This window comes from Lissotriton vulgaris, chromosome 1_1 (assembly GCF_964263255.1).
Source record: "Lissotriton vulgaris chromosome 1_1, aLisVul1.2, whole genome shotgun sequence".
In the NCBI taxonomy this organism is placed as follows: Eukaryota; Metazoa; Chordata; class Amphibia; order Caudata; family Salamandridae; genus Lissotriton; species Lissotriton vulgaris.
In genome coordinates this window covers 1,381,023,555-1,381,036,978 of record NC_141685.1, presented here as the reverse complement: position 1 = coordinate 1,381,036,978, position 13,424 = coordinate 1,381,023,555, and positions in this window count along the sequence as shown.

Here is a 13,424-nt window from a genome sequence, read left to right as displayed (position 1 = left end):
TTTTTGTTACAGGGTTTCTGCAGTAAAACTATAAATACAGGGGCCCTGATTCACAAGGATTTGGATATGAAGAGGTGTTACCTTTCCTTGTAGCACTCCTAGCTTGCTCTGAAATTATGGAAGTATTCCAAAAGCACTCCTGGCCTACCCCTGGAATTCAAAAGTAACCTTGCTGTACTACAAGAGTAGGCCGTAACATTTTTCTAAAGTGGGTCCAGGGCATCAGAGGACTTAGGAGCAAAAAGATGCAAAATAGTAGAGATATTGGGGAGTGTGAGGTGGCTTTAATTGAGATGAGTAGCATAATTTGAGTTTCTGACTGGTTGAGGTTTAATATTATGTATATTTTTCTCCCTTAGGGGACATATTTTGTTTTTTGTTTTGTTTGAAGAGAATTAATAGCAAGAGTGTCTAAAGAAACATAAGAAAATAAGAGCAAATGTTATACATCCATAACCACAGCAAAGCGCAAAAGATATGAAACAACAGCAAACAAGCATTTGCAATGCAATAGGTCTCGCATTAGGAAAGTTTGAGCTATTGGTCTTGTAAATGACAATTTTTTTATTTATGTGTTGGTTTTGAAAATAGCTAAATTAATAGCTTTGTGATTTACAATGTCGATAGTTATAACTTCTGCAAATGTGACACCTATAGCATTTGTAATGCAACATGTTTTGTATTTACGTGACTTAGATGTATTGATTTTACAAATTACAATGGCTTTTAATTTTTTTAAATAATTAATACTTAAATAAAAGTTATTGTAATTTATAATGGCAATAGCTTAAACTTTGTAAATAACTTTTGGAAAGAATATGTTCAGTGTATTTTATTGTGATGAAAATTCAAGAACAGAAGGGAAATATTAACATCTTTTTGTGACATTTGTACTAAAGCTTGAAACATTGAGAGAACATATTAGAACTAGTTGTTGTTGAATGGTTGCACAGAGTGATGCTGTTGCGTTCAGTGGTGCTGAGTGATGCTGTGGTAGCGCATAGTGATGTTGTGGTGCCCCTGAGTGATGCTGTGGTACCCCTGAGTGATGCTGTGGTGGTGCGATAGATAGATAGAGTGAGGGCGATAGATAGCTAGAGGGAGGGCGATAGATTGCTAGAGGGAGGGCGATGGATAGTTATAGGGAGGGAGAAAGATAGATAGAGTGAGGGCGAAAGATAGATAGAGTGAGGGCGATAGATAGCTAGAGGGAGGGCAAAAGGTAGATAGAGTGAGGGCGAAAGATAGATAGAGTGAGGGCAAAAGATAGAGTGAGGGCGAGCGATAGATAGAGTGAGGGCAAGCGATAGATAGAGTGAGGGCGATAGATAGCGTGAGGGCGATAGATAGATAGCGTGAGGGCGATAGATAGATATCGTGAGGGCGATAGATAGATAGAGTGAGGGTGATAGATAGATAGACTGAGTGCGATAGATAGATAGCGTGAGGGCGATAGATAGATAGAGTGAGGGCGATAGATAGATAGAGTGAGTGAGGGCGGTAGAGTGAGTGAGGGCGGTAGAGTGAGTGAGGGCGGTAGAGTGAGTGAGGGTGGTAGAGTGAGTGAGGGCGGTAGAGTGAGGGCGGAAGAGTGGTAGAGTGAGGGCAGTAGAGTGGTAGAGTGAATGCGGTAGAGTGGTAGAGTGAGGGCGGTAGAGTGAGGGTGGTAGAGTGTGAGGGTGTGTGAGAGGGTGAGGGTGTGGGAGAGGGTGTGTGAGAGTGTGAGGGTGTGTGAGGGTGTGTGAGAGGGTGAGGGTGTGTGCGGGTGAGGGTGGGTGAGGGTGTGTGAGGGTGAGGGTGTGTGAGAGTGAGGGTGTGTGTGAGGGTGTGTGAGGGTGAGGGTGTGTGTGAGGGTGTGTGGGGCAGTGGGTGTGTGAGTGAGGGCATGTAAGGGAGAGGGAGGGTGGGTGGGAGGGTGTGTGAGGGTAAGAGGGTGTGTGAGGGTGATGGTGTGAGGGTGGGGTGTGTGAGAGTTGTGAGGGTGAGGGTGTGAGGGTGAGTGAGGGTGTGTGGGTGAGTGAGGGTGGGGAGGTGGGGGTGTGAGGGTGGGTTTTGTGGGGTGTGAGGGTGAGTGAGGTGAGGGTGTGTGAGGGTGAGGGAGGTGAGGGTGTGTGAGGGTGAGAGGGTGTGAATGTGGGAGAGTGGGGGTGTGAGGGTGGGTGAGGTTGAGGGTGTGTGTGAGGGTGAGAGTTGTGAGGGTGAGGGGTGCGAGGGTGTGAGGGTGTGTGGGGGTGTGAGGGTGTGTGGGTGTGAGGGGGTGAGAGGGTGAGGGGGTGTGAGGATGAGGGGATGTGAGGGTGAGGGTGTGTGAGGGTGAGGGTGTGTGTGTGTGTGAGGGTGTGTGTGATGGTGAGAGGGTGTAAGTGAGGGTGAGAGGGTGTGTGAGGGTGAGGGGGGGTGAGAGGGTGTGTGAGGGTGAGGGTGTGTGTGAGGGTGAGAGTGGTGTGAGGGTGAGAGGGGGTGTGAGGGTGAGAGGGGGTGTGAGGGTGAGAGGGTGTGTGAGGGTGAGTGAGGGTGTGTAAGGGGGAGGGGGTGTGAGGGTAAGGGTGAGGGGGTGTGAGGGGGTGTGTGTGGGGGTGTGATGGGGTGTGAGGGTGAGGGTATGTGAGGGTGAGGGGGTATAAGGTTGCAAACAACAATTGCTTCCATGACGTGATAAATCGAGTGAAGGGAGATTAGTAGCATGTGTGTCTACAGACGCGGACTCTGAGGATTACTGTGTTAAACATTGAGCAGTCAGAGCAGGGAAGAATGTGCAGCGCAACTGCCTGCGCAAGCCTACAGTACCATACAGCTTGGTAGCACCAAGAGATCCGTGGACGGGCTAGAAAGGGGCAGACATGACAAGTCCACCGTATCTCCCGACTTGAACATGGTTCCTTTGCTGAAAAGTCAGCAGCGCTGGCTGTCAGGCCTAATCAGCATGGCTCTGCATATGCAATTGCTGAGCTTTTTAGTTTATTTTTGACCACTGACACTGACCACACAATGGCAGTGCCAGCCTCTGTATCCTGCATAAAGCACTGTTTCCTTCGATCTAAACAGGACTCACAGTATTTTTATAACAGATCGATTTTGTATGCATCGGAAAAAGAATCTACCTTTACGTCTTCCTGCTAGGAACTGTTATTCTCGTTCTCTGGAACAGGAGAAATGGCTGCATCCGGTGCGTGAGGAAATGAATTGCTCAGGTTATCTATTGCACGCGCAAATAAATCTGCTCGGCTGTCACGCACGTGTGTTCAGCAACTAAATCCGAAAGCATCCCGCCAGAGTAGCCGTGTTGGAACCAGGTTAAGTTACCGTCGCAGAAAAGGAATCTGTAACGTTACTGCGTCTGAACCCGAACCTAGTCCTGTTTGATCTCCGTATGCAACAAGGGGCCAGGTTAGGTTATTGTATCAGAAATGAGCTCAGTTTGTAATACCGTTCTTGAAACGTGTCCCATTACAATGAATGGATTTGGAAAATAATCTGTTGAGTTCCCATTGCAGAAGCGGAATCTGTTTGTCACTATACCAGACAATCGCTGGCATTCCATGTTCCATCTATTTCTGCATCATTTGTTTTGAGAAAACAAATTGACCTGCGTGTTTCGAAGACGAAATCTTGTTGAGTGTGGTGTGCATGGGACGAATTACTGAACCATGTTCTTGCTGCGCTGAAAGAGCATGGTCTCTCTGTGAAAAAATCAAAGCGTCAGATGAAGGCGAATTCTATGCCATGGAGTGTATGTAAGGAACGGTATCAGACCAAGAGACGATTTCTTGTCTGCATGTTGAGTACTGCAGCACCCCAGGAAGACTAGCGGTCTTTTGTAGGTCTGACCGAATATTACGCGAAACTTTTTCTGCATTTCTTAGAGAAAAAATATGTGAAAGGCTTGTGTTTATTAATGGTAAAAATGAAGGGAAGTTGATTGAAGCATATAGCCGTGAAGCAGGAGGCGGGGCAGCGGAACCCTTTGAAGTCACTGCCTGCGGACGTGAATGAGTGACGGCGGGGGGCGGGGCAGCGGAAGCCTTTGATGTGGCAAATGCTGCTGGCAGGGGAAGCTCGTGCACGAAGGAGCTTGTGGTCACATGATTAAAAAGTCAGCTTTTGGATGGACAGCATTAGGTTCGAGTAAACTCGACCTAAAAAGAAAAATGTTATACAATAGTACATACAAGCTAAATAATAAAAGTTATGTAATTAGGAATATCAATAATATTCAGCAAGGATGCAAAATATATATATAACAATTGTTTGTGGACTGCATGCGGCTCACAACCCACTGGGGTAAGAAACGAACACCACAAGTCCCAGAATGCCACGGGAGTGGCGACGCCTAGGGAAGGCGAGAACTTGAGTAATTGGAAGATGTTTAAAAATTGTATTGCCGCATTGCAGATCACTTACCAGAAGTCCCTGATGAAATGTTCCAAAAGGTCAAGGCAGCAGACCAGGTCAAGCACTACTAGTTCTATAGTTCTAAATTCTGGATGGTGCAAACTACTTCCTACACCTGCTACCAATAGGTATTTAAGTCAGAGATACAAAAACATAAAATGGAAGGTGCACACAATTAGAGTCCAAAGGAAGAATAGTATATTGTATATTTTCTTCTTTATTTAGCAGTTTTTGGTCAAATACAGGCACAGCCAACGCGTTTCGTTCCATTTGCCTTGTGGAACTTCGTCAGGGCTGTAAAAAGCAACAAACATATATATACATAAATATACATTAAAATTTCACACATACAAATTAATCACAAAAGTAGACAGAAGACCATGACCCAAAACACACATTTACAATATTTATATTTGAGACAAGAGGACAAACTTATTTACAATGTTTATATTTAAGACAAGAGGACAAACTGAAGACAAGATGTATATACAAACAAACCTAATTATTAAAAAATTCCTTTTTGTGTCATATGTATACAGCCATTGTAATGACTGTATTCAAGTTCTTTAGGTTAGGCTTAAAAAAGTGTATAGACACTTGTGCAAAGATCAACCATCTATCTCACAAAATTTATTTACATATATCATCATAAAAGGAGGGCTAGAACGAATTGTCGCCAATTGGTGATACCATATCTATACCTGGGAAGTTGCATCCAGTAAAAACATGGTGAGCGCAACACTCATTTTTTTGGGAGTATGCTAGCAGAGGCGTATAACCACTAGTACCAAGACGCCCATATATACTATTGGGTGGTTGTATCATATCCATTCTAAGGAAGTAAGTTCAGCGACAGCACTATTAGAATAGGGGAATAATCTTAAGAGAGGAAAGACACATTGCCAAGTTTACTTATTGAAGATATATCACAAAAGAACCGGCTGCAGGCCAAAACTCAATAGCTACCATGAGTCAAAGTGACAGTTAAATTTAGAAACTTACCGAATTGATTCAATTTGAAGTTGTCAACCTATTCGGACCCACAGTGTGGATCAGACAGCAAATGGCCCTAGTTCCTCAAAGGCATGTAACCTAAGGTGGAGAATAGAAGTAGCTTAACTATTTGAAAAAGTTGAAAGGAGGTTCAAGTTAGAATACTTCTCCATATATATTCCATTGAAGTGGGACATAGTCAATGGTCTCTGGTAAACCATTAATAAGACATAGCCAAAATATTTCAGGCGAAATAATGGGAATAGCCAGAACGTTTTAAGCAGAATAATGGAGGTTCATATATGATTCCTCTACATAAATCTCTTTTTCTCTTTAGGTCCGAGGAGTCTGACAACATTGTGTACAGGTGAAAAACTAACTGGGGTATCTGGATAAGACTATTTTGAGTTGTTACCTTCGTATATTCAGAGGTGGTATTCACATTGGATTCGAATAGGTCAGCCCAGTAGGTATCCCAATATTAAATCCAGCAGTTTTCAGAGTACTCAGGGACTTGATATAATGATTGTTCGAGGTTGGACGAGCGTTCGCCAGGTCTGGAAGGAGTGAACAACTCGCAGACTACCACTCCTACCTGAATAACAACAACTGCAATGTCAAGCTAACTATGAAACAGGGAAAGACAGACATCGATTTTCTAGATATACATTTTTACATCAAGGACAATGTCGTCCAAAGTACCCTATTCAGAATGTTTTTGTGTCCCTGATGAAATGCCTTGCATGAAACGCGTCAGACGAATGGACGATTAATTAGGCAGCTGCCTCCAGAATGTATTTGGCAACCTTCAATAAATGTGAAGCTGAATCTACCTGTTGTCAGACCCTTCCATATCGGGCGCTCTTGTGTTGTTGGAATATTTAAGCGGCCAATCCTGGGTCGCGGAGGAAGTCCCGCTGCAAGAGCAGGCCAGCTGTTACACCATCGGGTGTGGCGGTATTGAAGGTAGTAAGGTGCCAATGCAGAGGGGAGACTGTATGCCTTAACTCAACGGCTCCAGTTCACGGACCTCTGGCGCTCTACTCCCGGTGCATGCTCGTCGACAGAGCCATGTCAATAAGATTTTACACAGCCTTCTTTTGCTCAAGAAGAATTGGTACTCACTCACAGTGTCCGATATTTCCACAGTATCTTTATTTTCAGTTAGTCTTCTGGTTCAAAAGAAAATACCGACGCTTTTCGTTAGTGACAACTAACTTGATCACCGTGATCAAGTTAGTTGTCACTAACGAAACGCGTCGGCAGCCATATTGTGCCTCGGTAGAACTGAGGCACAAGAAACCTAATAAAAAACATGCAAAACGCAAAGGACCGCCAAAGGCCAAAAATATATATATTTTTTAAATCAGCAAAAATCCGCTCAGGGTGCGCGGAACTTGCCTATAAAAAAAAAGAAATGAAGCGCGGTCTCCAGCACTTCAATGCTTATTAGCCCCGCGGGGCCAAATACCGGGGGCATGTTAAAAATAAAGTGTGGGGGGGTCAAAAGCCTCCACACTGCCTCGGGGACCGCCAACCCCCAGGGCAAAGTATGAATAATTGCGCGGGGGCACACGCCCCGTGCAGCCACGGGGACCGCCACCCCTAGGGCTTAATAGTTTAATGTGGGGGGCCTCTAAGGCCCCCCCAAGCCCCGGGGACCATCACCCTCGGGGCTTGACTTTATTAACATTGCACGGGCACACAGCCCCCCAGGGGCTTTTTTAAAATAAGTAAATCCCCTGTGTGTGGGTGGCTCAAGCCCCCCCACATGCCCCGGGGACCGCCACCTTCCAGGGGCACTAAAGATTGAAATCGGGGGGTCCGAGGCAAGGCAAAAGGAAATTACCTGCCCAAACACTTCAAAAGGCCTCAACAAGGTCCAACTATATTCGTGCTAACCTCAAACCACATGGGAAATTCCTGAACACATGTTTATAAAGATATAAAAGTTTATTTTATTTTATTTTATACAACCACATTTATCCATTTCAGAAACATAATCCAAATTAATCCGTTACATATAGGTCATAACTGTTAAATACAAGGAAAATACAGAAAGTGATAATAATAGTTCATTTACATCCTCACCATAGCCCACACACCAAGCAACACTATCAAACCAACATGCATACAATTCAAATCACACAAATCCAACAAATTCATATATCATTCCACAAAGATGTTATAATCTGTGATCAATTGGGGACAGTTGGAACAATATCCCAACTCGCTCAGATGATCCCCAGATGGTGACAACGCCAACGCGCGTTTCGGTGTATAGCCCCAACCAGGTCTACACCTTCTTCAGGGCAAGAGTGTGGGTGGGGGAGGCTCAGGGGAGAAGAATATCTGTAAAAGAAGTATTTACACATTTTTTAAAATTCAAGAATTATCAAATGTGGTTTCAAGGTCAGCTCTAATAATCAAAAAAAATTAAAAAACTAAGGAGAGACTCCCAGAGATTCAAGTAGATGGGGCCAAAAACGAAAATCTATACACATGGAGAGCACAGGAAAGCCAATCAAAGTAGATCAGAGTAGAGGGTGCTAGAGAGAAATATATAGAAACCAGTCGGTGCCACACCAAGGGACAATTAGATACAAGACCTCAGAATAATTCAAAAGTGAAAAGGAAAATATAGTGGAAAATATGAGTGCCGAAGGGGATAGAAACCAATCAAAACCCACCAGGAATAATCAGATATGCCAACACCTCAAAAATAATTCCCTGTTGGAGTAAAGCAAACAGGCGTGGGGGGCCAGAAAAAACACATGAGTGATCAGACAGAGGTAAAGCTGATTTCGAATCAATACCTTTCTTCTACTGACAGGGCCCCGGTAATAAATCCTGGGGCAGCACTATTATTAGCATTGATAATCACGGTAGCAAATAGAAGACTTTCGTCACAGCTGTATAAAAAGAAACAGCGCTAGCTAGTACATCCCTGCAAGCTGAATTAAGGGGGGAGCCACGGGGACCGCCACCCGGGGCTTATTAGTTTAATGTGGGGGGCCTCTAAGGCCCCCTCGAGCCCCGGGGACCGTCACCCCCGGGGCTCGACTTTATTAACATTGCGGGGGCACACATCCCCCCAGGGGATTTTTAAAATAAGTAAAAAGTGCTACATGTCATCAGTGATGTCATTAGTGATGTCAAATGAGATGTCATCAGTGATGTCATCAGTGATGTCATTTGAGATGTCATCAGTGATGTCATCAGTGATGTCAATGACCATGTCATGAATGATGTAATATGTGACATCATCAGCAGTGGATTGCGGGTGCGCAAAATATAGTTAGTACAACTAACTATATAGGAGCAATTTCAATGGTTTTTTAAATGCTAATTCCTAACTATATAAGGCCTGAAACCTATGTTTTTTTAAGTGAATTTGCAAGGTTTTTAAAATGCTAATTCCTAACCATATAAGGCCTGAAACCTATGGTTTTTTAAGTGAATTTTCAAGGTTTTTTAAATGCTAATTCCTAACTATATAAGGCCTGAGACCTATGGTTTTTTTCAGTGAATTTGCAAGGTTTTTTAAATGCTAATTCTAACTATATCAGGCGTGAAACCTATATTTTGTTTCAATAAATTTCAAAGGTTTTGTAAATGCTAATTCTATTAGCGGATAACGTTTATATATGTTATTATCCTTCTGGGACCACCTGAGCAGCCATCTTGTTTCTTAGGAGAAGTGAGGCACAAGAGAGCACAAAACAAGAGTGGAAAACACAAAAAGGGGGCAGGGTAGAGACCCCCTGAACCCCTAGCCCTTCTCAGGGGGTCCCAGAAGGACCACTAAGTGGAAAAAAAGTATTTTTCTTTTTAAATCGCGAGGTACGCGCACAGTACGCATACCGTACGCGTGTGGTGGGCGTACCCCTCGATTTTTTTTTTTTTTGCCCTTGGGGGTCCTTCTGGGACCCCCTGAGAAGGGCTAGAGGGTTGGGGGATCTCTACCCTGCCCCCTTTTCGTGTTTTCCACTCTTATTTTGGGCTCTCTTGTGCCTCAATTCTCCTGAAAAACAAGATGGTGCCAACACTTCCTGGTTTGGACAGTTTGGAATGTTGACAGTCGACTGCCAGCCAATCAGAAACTCGCTCACGCACGTAAGGGTACGTGAACGTACGCGTACGGTATGCGTACCTTACGCATACGGTGCGCGTACGGTGAGCTCCTATAGATATATCATTTGCTCAAATTAAGTTTTCTCAACAACTTCTGGAGGGATTTTCACCAAATATAGAAAAGGCACTACTGCATACCTGTCCCTACCATTTTGCCAAGTTTGGTGTAATTCCGTTCAGCCGTTCGGACTGTAGCCGTGTCTAAAGGACCCATAGAAAATGCCATTTGAAAAATTTCAAATTCATTTTTCTCAAGAACTACTGGAGGGATTTTCACCAAACACAACTGACAAAGTGATACAGATATTCACACAGTTTAGTCACTCTCCAATATATTTAGTGAGACACTATAAATTAGTCAAGTAAACAGTCAATCACACTGCTACTAAGTGCTCCATCCAGATATTTATATTTATATATCCACTCATTCTTCAATGCAGATTGCTGTATATATAATACATATTTAAATAATGAACCTAACCACATTCACTGGATGATGTTATCAGTGATGTCATCAGTGATATCATTTGAGATGTCATCAGTGATGTCATCAGTGATGTCACTGACCATGTCATGAATGATGTTATATGTGACATCATCAGCAGTGGATTGCGGGCGCGCAAGTTATAGTTAGCAGAACTAACTATAATTGAGGAATTTCAATGGCTTTGTGTGAGTGAAATGTCTAGCAGCTATAACAGTCCTGAAATCTATGGCTCTTCGTGACTGCTAACAGGTTTTTTTGCTCTGCAACCGCACCGCTCGCATCAAAGATCAACGCAAGCAACAGCCAGCCCCTCTCTTTGCACGGCACGCATCGATCACCACAGAGGCCGCCAACATGAAGTTCCAGCCCACCCATCCACGATGCCTGGCCTGCTATGTGCGCTACGCTGACCACTGCCAGCGATGCTCTCTTTGCTCCCCATGACCCTCTCCAAAGTGTACGGTACTCTTGCCACAAAACTTGAAAAGGTAAAACTTCAGCAGGACTAAAGTGGGACTGTTTCAAACCCACACTCCATTGTGGTCGGCTGGAACTTTTGACTTTGACTTTGACTTTAACCCAGTCCAGCTCGATCTGGTATCTCCCATTGGTGCTTTATGTTTTTAGGCCTCATTTTGCAGTTTATTCTTTAAAAATACTGATTGGATTTTTGTTTTTTTGGTCTTGTTTTATTTGTTAATTTAAGCTACATTTTTCTAACCTAGTTTGAGATCATTTTATGTGGTATTTTCAATTTTGCACAAATACTTTACACATTACCTCTCAATTAAGCCTGACTGCTCTGTGCGAAGCTACCAGGGAATTGAGCACAGGTTAATTTGTGGATTGTTTGTACCTTACCCTGACTAGGATTGTGGTTGCTGCTTGACCAGGGCTCACATCCAGTCAAATAGTAACCCAATCTCTAACACAAACAAAACCTAAAATACACACATTTTAGAAATTCTTAAGTTATATGTATACCTCATATTTATAATTATGCAGCAAGAAAAGGCAAATTATGCAGCATAAGGTGGCATATTTTTTTATAGTAGTACTTTATTAGTTTGTAATTATTATCCATGGTAATGCTGTCCCGGCAAATATTTCACCTCAGCAGTACCAGTTTAACAACCACATACAGAAATAAGCAACTGAAAGATGACCAGTTAACATTTGTGAAGGGCCTTCCAATTCGCACAAACACATCTTGCAATGTTTTCAGTAACTTTTTATGTAGCAAATGCAGCAAAGTCATAATCATGCAAAAAGAGCAGGGGCTGCAGAATCGCAAATTTCTAGTGGCCCCGGTAATGAACAAAGGGGATATGTGATAAGAGTGTTCCTATCCTGGCACCATTCTTGCAGCAGCATTAGTGAACTCAGTGGTACATCCAGTGGTTTTCAGGCTTCCCTAACTCCCAAACACTTTTCAATACTCAATGATAAGGCAGACCACAGGTTGTTGATATTCATAGTAGGACTTGGCTTCCGTGAGGTTTTTCCACGACTCACAAGGACCCCCATTGAGGACCTGTGCCCTTACAAGATACGAATTGCCTGACATTGCAATACCGAGCAGCGGTTCCCGGGAATGTTATATTGCCATATTGCCACATTGCATTATTGCACTACTGAGCCACTTTTGGCCTCCCCGGCGTGGGCACTATTTATATATGTGTTCATTAGGCAATTTATTGTTGTCCTGAGGATGAACCTTGTATTTTAATTGGGTTCGAAACGTCGTCGACCTGAGTACACTAAATGCATAACTAATTTGTGATTTACTATTTGCATATGTGTATAATATGTATTGTCTGTGTATGATCAATGATATTCAGACCGCTAAAATTTGCCTATAAATGCCCTTGTTCGTTTTGCCTTGAGTGTGTTAGTTGGGCACCGGCTGGTGTCCTACTTGTATCACACTGATTCTTATATGTATTCTATTCATTGGAAATTAAATTGTCCGGCTGGACATTTGATATAGAACTATTTAGTCTATATTTATTTGGATTCATTGCTTCTTGTCTAGGGACCATTGTCTCCGTTGATCCTTTAATTTCAAGCCAAATATAAAGCATGTTCCAAATTACACTTTTGTTTGCAAAAGTCCCTATGCCAGAATCTTATTATACATCATATAAGGTTTATATTTACATTCTCTCAGGACAGAGTTGTTGCTTGTACAGTTCTTTATATTGGATACCATTTAACCTTGGGCAGAGTTTCTTGAAGTTGCACTATGCGGAACTCCACAAAGTTGAAAAAACAACTCTGCCGCACTACGTGGAGCTCCGCAAGCAGCGGAGTATGATAGAAAAATGCCATTCGTGGTCATTGCACAGTGCCGGATGCTTGTCCGCACTGTGCAGTCATTGAGAACAAGCGGTCCCTGCTTTCCTTTTCTGCCACTCGAGTAGATTTTTACTTGAGCGGCAGCTTTCTCAACGCGAACGGGTAGTTTCTCAACACGAGATGTCACGAGTATACGCGACCACTCGCAATGTGAAACCTGACCGCCCGAACGAGGAAAAATCTGACCGGGAGGTGGATTTTCCTCATCGCGGTTGCCAACATGACGTTGACGAATGCAAGCAAGGAAAAAACTCCGCTCTGCAACGTGAAGCAGAGTTTTTTGGAACTCCGCGATCTCTGCATCATGCGGAGTGGAGAAAACTCTGCAAACTCAGCGAATGGAGCGGAGTTCACCGCACAGGGTTCATATCATTATGCCACAAAAAACTAATATTTTACGCAATACACATTTATTAGTCAATGCAACCAAGGACCTTAAGGCATTGTCACTGCTTGGGCACCTGTACCTGAACTCATCCATACCCCAATGAAACATTTAATCAATGGGCAACCTCAGGGTAGGGTTGGAAGTTTTGGACTGCCAGGGCACGCCCACCTGCATTGAGTCCTGTACCCCTCTCAACCTCTATTTGTGAGAGAAGTCTTCTACCACAAGGCAGGAAGGGCTCTGCCAAACATGCTGTACCCCCAACCAGGCCTCTGAAAGTTTTGACAATTGACATTGATACAGAGAGGCGAGACTCGAATATGATGGCAACACCTTAAGGTGTGTCCAAGGTGAATCAGCCATCCCCGCATTCTGTATACTCACAAACCCTCTTAATGCGTTTTAAACCATCTTTTTGAATTTTCTCTGGCAAATGACTAAATGGTGCTCTTTTAATTAGCTCCCAGGATGAAAGGATGTTTGGAACCACTATGTTTCCCACCTGTGACCTTCAGGTTCCAAAAGGATTCAATGAAATAGGGAACAGGTGTGTGGACTTATATTTCAAAAATATGCCTTAAGAAAAACACCCCTGGGCATGTTCAAGGCAGCTTTGTGTACACATTCCCCACGAGGTAAAGACCATCATTGTGCTGGGGGTCTCCGGGAAAT